Source organism: Bos indicus, chromosome 6 (genome assembly GCF_029378745.1).
Source record: "Bos indicus isolate NIAB-ARS_2022 breed Sahiwal x Tharparkar chromosome 6, NIAB-ARS_B.indTharparkar_mat_pri_1.0, whole genome shotgun sequence".
Classification (NCBI taxonomy): domain Eukaryota; kingdom Metazoa; phylum Chordata; class Mammalia; order Artiodactyla; family Bovidae; genus Bos; species Bos indicus.
In genome coordinates, this window is record NC_091765.1 from 2730763 (window position 1) to 2737942 (window position 7180).

General features: G+C 40.6%; 1 protein-coding gene across 2 annotated transcripts in view; it reads left to right on the top strand.

Moving 5' to 3' along the window:
• The window catches only part of NAF1 (nuclear assembly factor 1 ribonucleoprotein), a 101951-nt gene that overhangs the window by 66264 nt on the left and 28507 nt on the right, over positions 1–7180 (top strand). The gene's annotated exons all lie outside the window — the stretch shown is intronic.

Here is a 7180-nt window from a genome sequence, read left to right on the forward strand (position 1 = left end):
AAAATAATTATGAATGTTAGGAAAGTAAATGTCATTTACAGTGAGGAAGGGAATAACTGTTGGGGAAGGGCATGGGTGGGGGGGCCCTTCTATGTTGCTGGCTATACCTTGTTTATTCCTCCGGATAGAGTTATGTGGGTGATTGCTCTGTGATAATTTATTTGGCTGTACATTTATGTTCTATGAAATTCCAGATGTGTGTATTATTGTTCAAAGTCAAAAGGATTAAACAACCCTGGATGGCTTCACATCCCATTCAGAGAAAAAAGACAAGGTCCTTAAATGACTTGCAAGTCCCTAATGATCTGTGCCGCCCCCCCCCCCCCCCCCTTAAATGATTTCTCAGTTCTTCCTTTTTTCTCATTCTGTTCCTGAAGCTGCACATGAATGTGACTGGAGAAAACCAAACTATCATGCTGAAATTCCTCAGTACTACCCCTAAAATGCACCCTTAGAGCTGCCTGGAAATGCACCATATTTCCCAAGACTATTCACCAGTCCCACCTAGGTGGCAATTTTACAACACTCAGTCTCCAAGCCCTCCACTTCCCTCACCCCATATTTCACTGTCCTGGATACCGATTTTGAATGCCTCTGTACTGAGAAAATGGAAAAAATTCTTTGTGGTGGACATACAGATGTATTATCCACATCATCCCTTCAGGAAGAGTCATTGAGACTTCCCCAATGGTCCAGGGACTTAAGATGCCACACTCCCAATATTGAAAGCCCAGTTTTGATACCTGGTCAAGGAACTAGATCCCACATGCTGCAGCTAAGAGTTTGCAACTCAAGATCTCGTATGAAGATCAAATATCCCATGTGGCACAACTAGGGCCTGACACAGCAAAGGAAGGAAGGGAAGGAGGGAGGGATGGAGGGAAGAGGGAAGAAAGAAAAGAAAAGTTTTGGGGGAAGTGGGTAGCAGCAGTGTAAAGACAGTTCAGTTCAGTCGCTCAGTCATGTCCGACTCTTTGAGACCCCCATGGACTGCAGCACGCCAGGTCTCCCTGTCCATCACCAACTCCCAGAGCTTATTCAAACTCATGTCCATTGAGTCGGTGATACCATCCAACCGTCTCATCCTCTGTCATCCCCTTCTCCTCCTGGTTTCAATCTTTCCCAGCATCAGGGTCTTTACCAATGAGGCAGCTCTTCACATCAGGTGGCCAAAGTATTGGAGTTTCAGCTTCAACATCAGTCTTTCACCAAGGGACAAATCCAAAGTTGTCTTTGGAGTTGATACGGCTTTGCCAGGCATGCACTGTACTTTGAATTTTCCTGCCAGCCAATCCTGTTCCCTCCCACTTCTCTATATAGCTATCGATCCCTCATAAATATTCAGCATTCCAAACTCCAACTGAATTTTCTTCCTGAGAACTGTCTGTGACACAGAGCATCCAGACTCCCATCACCATGTCCATCTACTGCACTTCTTCCGTTGCAAAGTCCTATGACTATCTTCTTTAAGTAGAGCTCTTATTTAAAACAATCACATCATTTGTGCTCTGTTGCTTACTCAGACATCACTCTAGCAATTCTCTCCTCTCGCCTCTGACATCATCAATCTTTCCTTATTGAAAAAATTGCTATTGTCTGTCCCATCCTATAATTAAAAAGAAATCATTCTTTTGGCCCACTTTACCAGTTACTGCTCTATTTCTCTGCTCTCTTTTGTAAAAAAAAAGAAAAAAAGATTTTAAACATGATTTATAATCCCAGTCCCCAGTTCTCTCATCTCTCTTTATTCTAATCAGGATTTTGCTCCCACTGATATTCCCACTCTTGTTAAAACCATCCCATGCCTCCTACAATGCCAACTACCATGGTCTGACCTCAGCCTTCATACTTCACTTCTTTTCATGGTTGATAATTTTCTGCTTTTTGCAACTTATTCCAGTTGGCTTCTAGGATGTCAGGTTCTCTTGTTTATGCTACCTCACTGGCCACTAGCTTTCTCAGATGGGGCACCTGTTCCACAATTTGCCTGGATGAAAGCACCCGGTGTCCTGGAAATGTGTAGGGAGGGGCTTTGCTGTTAGTCTCCTTTGCTGGTTTGCTCTTTGCTCTGAGTCTTATAGGGCAGAGTGACAGAGCTCTGTGCTTGATGCATTTCTATTCCCCAGTTATACTCATCTCTCCCCCAGACTTCCCTCCATGTTGGAATTTCACAGAGTTCCTGACATTTCCACTTGGATGACTAATCAGCACCTTAAAGTGTCCTTAATGCACCACCTCTGAGTTATCTGTTCTCACTTGCTCCACTAGAAGGGTCTGCTTTCTCAGTGGTGATAACTCCATCCTTCCAGTGACTCAAGCCTCAGATACCTGATTCAAAACAAGCCAAAGAGAAAATCAGTACGGATTGCATATTTTACTTTATGCTCAGAGATGGGGAGGGAATGATGGTTAAGGTAGAGAAGCAAGCTACTTTCCAATATTCTAGGAGAAATTCTCTGGGTTTCAATACTTCAAATGGGTTGACAACTTGGCAAGACCAAAGTAGTTAACTCTTCTACATCCCTTTCCACTGATAATCTTCCCTCCTTCCTTTGACTAAGGTGTTACCAAACTCGGGTCTGACTGCTTGCCACTTGAAAAGCAGCATATGAGAGAGAGAAATGTTGGTAGAAAGTAAAGTTGCTTTTAATCAGAATGCCGACATCCGGGAGATGGTGGACTCGGTGTTCCCCATAATCATCTCTGAAGATTCCATTGGGCCATGAAGGTTTATAAAAGGAAACAGGCAAGTGACCCCAGCTAATCATTGAGATGGAAGTCAGAGTCATCACTATCCCCCACAGTGTGCAGGCTTGTCAGCTCCTTGTTGCCTTTCTTCAGGTGCTATCTTGTTCACACAGTTTGTTCCCAAGATTACCAAAGGGGAAGCTGGAGAAGAGACTTGGTCATCTGTTAAATACTTATTCTTCAGTTCTACTTCTTTGATCTACAGAAAGCACCAACAAGATAGGCAAGGTATCATGTGCTCCAAAGATTTGAAAGGTGTGCTTGGACTGGAGATGAGTAGAGCATGGGGTCCCTGGTTTAATGTTAGTGACAAAAGGGCTTCTGCAGAGAGCTGCTTACAAGGATATTCATCTATTTATTTAGCATCAAGTCAATTTTTCTGCTTTATATCTAGAAGAATATATTCTACCTCTGTCATTAATAAAATAAATGATAGGTGGGCAGTAGAGTAGCATCCAGAAATCTACCCCAAAAGGAGAGATGTTTGGAAAACCCTCTTAGATAAGGAGTTTTCTGAAGAGCCTTTAAAGAGTTATTCTTGGCCTTAACTAGTTATTGTAAAAGAGAGAAACACACTCAGGCGGCCTTTAATCCATTTTCTAAATACAAATAGTCCCTGGGGCTGCATGATCCCTGGGAATACAGATATAAATACCTTTTTATAAAGTGGTTAGAGCTCGACATTGGTGGGTTCAAAATATCTACACTAGAGTTTAGCTTGATGGAAACAAAAAGAGGAAAACACGTATATAAGTGATATCCTATGGTATTAGTCTCTCTTTCTGACTACTTCACTGAGCACGATAATGTTTGGAATATGACACAAATGAATCTGCCTATAAACCAGAAACAGACTCACACAGAGAACAGACTTGTGGTTGCCAAGGGGGGCGGGGAGTGGGGAGAAGGAGTGGGAGTTTGGGCTTAGCAGATGTAAACTATGACACATAAGATGGATCAGCAGCAAGGTCATACCATGTAGCACAGGGAACTAACTATATTCAATAGTATCCTATGATAAACCATCATGGAAAAGGATATAAAGAAAAATGTATATAAATGTATAACTGAGTCACTTTGCTATACAGCAGAAATTAATACACCATTGTAAATCAAATGTATTTCAATAAAATACATTTAAAAGAAGGGGAAAAAGCAAAAGCAAAACTAAAATTCAGCTTGAAATCTGTAGAAATGCATTGAAATACGTGTGTACCACTTTTGCTTTATCTTAAGTTTCCAGAGCTGAAAAAAGTCAAAAACCTTTCAAATTCCTTTTAAAGTTAAGAGCCTCCAATCAGTCTCAGAGGCTGGCAATGACTTTTAAACAAATGTTGAGTGTGAGTAATCCCAAGGGGCATCTTTCTGTGTCAGTTGATGTCAGATTTCTGCTCCCCATGGAGAAGCTCTCTCCTTCCTATAGTGGATCCTGTTGTTGCCACAGAAACAAGTTGTGGCAGGTTGTTCTTGGTTCTATAAGGTCAGTCATTATGACTTTGTACCCTCATAGTTACACCTGTGTTCTTCTCTGAGTCCGTAAATGTTATTTCCTTTATTAGGATAGGAAAACACTTTAAATAAATATTAGACTCACAGTGAGGATTTTTTCTTCCTAGAAAAATGGAAATGCTATAGACAGTAGAAATAAAAGAATTTTAATGAATTCAGAGTGAATATTTCCAACTTCTTTTCCTCCTTCCACCAAATGAGTAAGTGTCAATTGTAGGCTAACATTTTAGGATAATCTAGTCAGGTTGTATAAGCTTTTTAAGTATGAAATTGATTTAAGCACTTCATTTTTGGCATACTTGTGACTTTTATCTTGGGGTGGAGTATATGAGGGTAAGAGGTGATGGAAGAAGAATGACATGCTCTTGAACAAGTACTTGAAAGAAGCTGTTGCCTCTAGTAATCGTCTCTCAGCCCTTTCGAGATCAAGTCTCTACTTGGGCAAAAAGAAGTTGGGAGAAAAGTATCAAAACCTTGTCTGGTGAAGCTACTTTAATGAAGAGCTTGTTTCTGTTCCAAGCAGAAATGACTCAGAATGTGAGAGCATGGAGCTTTGTAAAGAAGTTATTGCCCACATACAGTGAAAATTTGGGGAGAAAAAGGAGGGAATGGAGAACTATGTGCCCATGAGCCTAATTTCATTAAGGAGCTGTAACCCAAGGGAAAGCCCTCTGCTTGTGAGGCTCTCTCCTGAGAAGAGAGGGGCTCGACAGACGAGCAGGATGGTCACTCAGCTCCTTTAGCTGCGCCTGCTTCCTCCAGCACATGGTGCACACAAATAATGTTGAATAAGTGAAGGAATAATTCAGAGTGTATTTTCACCTGCTACTTTAGTTCAATGCATTTTAAGAACAATATCTCACTACACTTTAAAATTTAATATTCCTAATTGTTACAAGTGTGAATCATAATAAAGGAAAATATAAACAAAACACATTACTGTTGTCTTAATTGTAAGCATTTGTTGATTTATCAACTAACATGATGGAAGAAAACTTTGTAAGTTAAAACATGCAGATTAGTGTACAATTTTAGCAATTATTAAAGTATGATGACTTTCTCATATTGAATTCAGTGTTCAATATTTGAATATTATTTTCTTTTTTATGGTGGGGAATTTTATTAACTGAGAAAGGAGAAATGAGAGATGCTTTCTAAGCACTAACCTGTTAAGTTAGAGTTTCAAAAAAGACAGGGTAAGCTATTAGATGATGAGCTTGAGTAAATATGGGAAATAAAAAAATGTGCTATTATCTAAGTATCTTCATCTACTTCCCCTCTTTCCATATTCTTTCCCAGTCCTCCCCTTCCTGTCAGCAGTTACACTGAAAACAGAGTAGAATGACTCAAGATCTCCAAGGGCAAATCCAAGGACTTCTTTAACCTCTCAGAAAGCCCAGAGTGTTTATTTCCTCACTAACCTACCAAAGTATGCAAATATGTTGTATGCAGGAAAAAATAAGTATTTTCTGTATCCTGACACTCAAGTGAGCTATAATCTTTGAATTGTACACACTGCAACATACACAAAGTATCTAGAAAATGGTACCTATTTCTGATATTTCAGTTCCCATTTATTAGGAGTTATCAAAGAGAGAAACATCACCCCCAACAGGATAGAACTTGATTCTTGGAAAGTGAAAAAATCCTACACTTTTTATGTACTGAAAGGTTGTTGCTGAGCCATGAAAGATGCTGGGATTCTTGGCCTCCAGAGGAAAGGAGATTCAATCCAGGGCCAGTGATGAAGCTTGATCGCTCTGAGCTTTTGTGTAATAAAGTTTTATTAAAGTATAAAAGAGAGAAAGCTTCTGGCATAGACATCAGAAGGGGGCAGAAAGAGTGCCCCCCTGCTAGCCTTTAGCAGTATGTTATACACCTATGAGCAAACTGTTAGAGAAAGGAGATGTCTCAAAACTCAGAGTGGGACCAGGCGCCTCACCCACAACATGCGTTTTGAGATAAACTTGGCACAAGGTGAGTCATCCCGGGATATAAAATAATTGACGTGAATATTGAAGAAAGGCAGGTTTCCAAGAAAATATGTAGTTTTATTAACATAGATTAGGAGAACAATGTATGAGTAAAACATACTGGTTCCTTGAGCCATTATCAGTTTGAGTCTTAAGAGGAACTGACTTGAAAAGAGTCTAGGGTAAATACGTAATTCATTAACCTAGCTTAAGAAAAACATTTCCATAGGGAAAACGCATGATGGCACCCCACTCCAGTACTCTTGCCTGGAAAATCCCATGAATGGAGGAGCCTGGTAGGCTGCAGTCCATGGGGTCACGAAGAGTCGTTCACGACTGAGCGACTTTGCTTTCACTTTTCACTTTCATGCATTGGAGAAGAAAATGGCGGCCCACTCCAGTGTTCTTGCCTGGAGAATCCCGGGGATGAGGGAGCCTGGTGGACTGCCGTCTATGGGGCCACAAAGAGTCGGACACGACTGAAGTGACTTAGCAGTAGCAGCAGCAGCTCGAGATTTGAGAAAAGTTTCGTTCAGGTGGAACCAGGTGTCATCATGGCAACACAGAATTTTAAGAGAAACCTCCTTTTAATTTTGTATAGAGAAGGGAAAAAAAAATCTGACACTTGCAGTTTGTTTCCTCCTGCTGTTTAAGAGAGAGATTAAAAATGTGTGACACTTGCAGCCTATTTCCTTCGTTTGGAGACCCCTAGCCTTCCTGCCTGTTACCCTCTCAGTACAAAGCAGATACACCTACAGTAATTATGTATTAAATATATATAATTATAATTAGATACACAATATATTTGAGGTATTAAAATTTCATGCTGGGAAGATTAGTTAAAAACGTCTAAAAAGCAGGAACTCCCTGGCAGTCCAGTGGTTAGGACTCACGCTTTCACTGCTGTGGCCCTGGTCAGGGAAGTAAGATCCAGCAGTGTGCTCACTGAA